Below are 2,764 nucleotides of genomic sequence, written 5' to 3'. Positions count from 1 at the left end.
TGTGTGTCTGTGTCTGTGTGTGTGTGTGTGTGTGTGTGTGTGTCTGTGTCTGTGTGTGTGTGTATATGTGTGTGTGTGTGTCTGTGTGTGTGTGTCTGTGTGTGTGTGTCTGTGTGTGTGTGTCTGTGTGTGTGTGTATATGTGTGTGTGTGTGTGTGTGTCTGTGTGTGTGTGTGTGTGTGTCTGTGTCTGTGTGTGTGTCTGTGTGTGTGTGTCTGTGTGTGTGTATATGTGTGTGTGTGTGTGTCTGTGTCTGTGTGTGTGTGTGTGTCTGTGTCTGTGTGTGTGTGTGTCTGTGTGTGTGTATATGTGTGTCTGTGTCTGTTTGTGTGTGTGTCTGTGTGTGTGTGTGTCTGTGTGTGTGTGTGTGTGTGTGTGTGTGTGTGTGTGTGTGTGTGTGAAATTAAATTTCACTTTAAACTCAATTCAAACTCATTTCAGTGTCTCCATAGAAATTACACACATTAAAGGGACAGTTCACCCAAAAATAAAAGATCGTCATAATTTTCTCATCCTCATGTTTTAAACCTGTATTAATATTTTTTCTGATGAACAGAAGATATTTTAATAAATGATGATAAACACACAGCTGATTGTAACCACTGACTTCCTTAGTAGGAAAAACAAATACGATGGAATTCAGTGGGTACCATCAACTGTGTGCTTACCATCATTTATCAAAATATCTTCTCTCTATCCGGATGGCGCCATTTACGTCCATAGGTTTTTGAATGATGACAGACCAGAATGAAAACAAGCCGAAATGAAATATTAGTAACGAGGCTATTTTTAAAATGTAAGGAGTAGAAGTAAAAAGTCTGCTAAAAAATAATCACTCCATTAAAGTATAGATACGCAAAATTTCTACTTAAGTAAAGTAACGAAGTGTTTGTACATCGTTACAGCTCTGATTATCAATACACAATTATCAGACTGTATCTGACTGTAGAAAGGACATTATTCATAATAACACTTAAATGTTACATTTTTAAAATATAAAAAAATATATTTTTAAATTAATTTTAAACTTTAATTGTATGTAATCATTTATTTATTTTTATTCTTATTTATTCCTCTTTTTATTACATATATTTATATCTTTTTTCTCTCTCTTCTGTTTCTATACTTTAGAAATAAAATAACTTGTATTTGAAAAGTTTACTCCTTGGATGGTGGCCGGCTGAAGATTTTGCACCACTCTTTTAGCTGATTCTGCTACTCTTTCCTGTAGTGATCTTAGATCATTAGTACCAGTGTAAATAATGATGTGGCTTTGCTCATTGGAGATGGTTTAGTGATGAGCTCAAGTGTGTTACTGGTCCTGGGACACAGCAGTTTAGTAACTCTTTTGTCCAGGGAAAAGTTTTTCTTTTCGGTGTATTGTGTGTGTTGGAGATTTTGTGGGATGTTTTTCAGTGGCAGTAGATGAGTGATGAGTGTTCTCTCATCAGAATTAGGTGTTTCTCTCTGTGGTCTTGGTGGCTCTTTCTGGGAAGTAGGTGGCTCTGTTTGGGGTTTTGATGGTTCTCTCAGGGGTCTTTGGTGGTTCTTTTTGGGTGTTTGGTGATTGTGGTTGGGGGTTTGATGGTTCTGGATGTTTGCTTAGGAGCTCAGCATGAGGGGATAGGTTGGGTGGCTGCTGACTGTTTTTGAGTTCCTCTAGTTGTTCTCTCAGGGTGTTTATTGTCTGATCCCAGAGGCAGAGTTCTTCTCTTTCTGTATTAAGCTCAATTCTCAGAGTGTCTCTGTGTTCTTGTATATTTTTAAATTCTGTTTTCAGTTCCAGCATTGCAGTGTTGAGCTCAGTTTATATAAGGCTCAGCTGATCTTTTAGACACTGGTAAGGCTTGTGAGATGAAGATTGGTGAGTTCCATCTCTTTGAGTTCTATCAACTCTACCTCTTTTAGAGAAAGGTTCTCTTTGAATATGTGTAGGGACCTTCAGAAATGTGCTTTGTTTTCAATGTTGTATAATGTCAATTTATTTGTTTTATTCCAAAATGTAATATTACATGCAGCATTGTTTTATTGTTCAGATATGGGTTTGTTTTATATCCAGTGAATTAACGTGTTAAATGTGAGTGTATTATTTTTGGCCAATGACTGTTGAGTTAAAGGTTAAAGGTCATGTAACAACGAGAGTTACAATGTGGAAGAGAGGGGAGGAGCAACACACCTGGCGAGAAGAGACCGCATGCAGGCTGTGTGTGCTAAAACAGCAGAGGTTAACATCTTTGGAGACTGAAATGTTAAGGCCCAAAGTGTTATGAAACTGTATTCGTTTTATCTTGTTTGAGTTTCTCAAAGTTTAACTTTATTTCATTTCACCACCTGTTTATAAGACATTATCTCCGCCATTGCGTGTAATGAAGGCCTAGCGGTTATAACATAAACAATGTGTGTGGACAGTGACAGCAGACAGGATCTAGTTGGACCTGGGACTTTTTGTTTTGCGACTGGATGTGTTGTGTTGCTGCTGCTGTAAAGATCACGTGTTTACACTGTGCTTGGAATGGCCTGACTCATCACGCAATGGAATTGATCAGATGGATGAAAGTGAATCTATTTTCCAAGTTTGCGCTTAAAGGTGCGGTCTCCGTTGTTCGAAAGCCAATGTTGACATATTAAATCACCAAAACAAACATGCCCCTAACCCAAATGGGTCCCACCCCTGTATTGATAGCTCCGCCCACACATACATACGTAACCCAGACAACTAATGTAAAGAAACGTGTCTTTATCATAGCTGAAGGGAAGAACAATA

This window comes from Tachysurus vachellii, chromosome 4, assembly GCF_030014155.1.
Source record: "Tachysurus vachellii isolate PV-2020 chromosome 4, HZAU_Pvac_v1, whole genome shotgun sequence".
Lineage (NCBI taxonomy): Eukaryota > Metazoa > Chordata > Actinopteri > Siluriformes > Bagridae > Tachysurus > Tachysurus vachellii.
Note: the sequence above shows the minus strand (reverse complement) of the source record.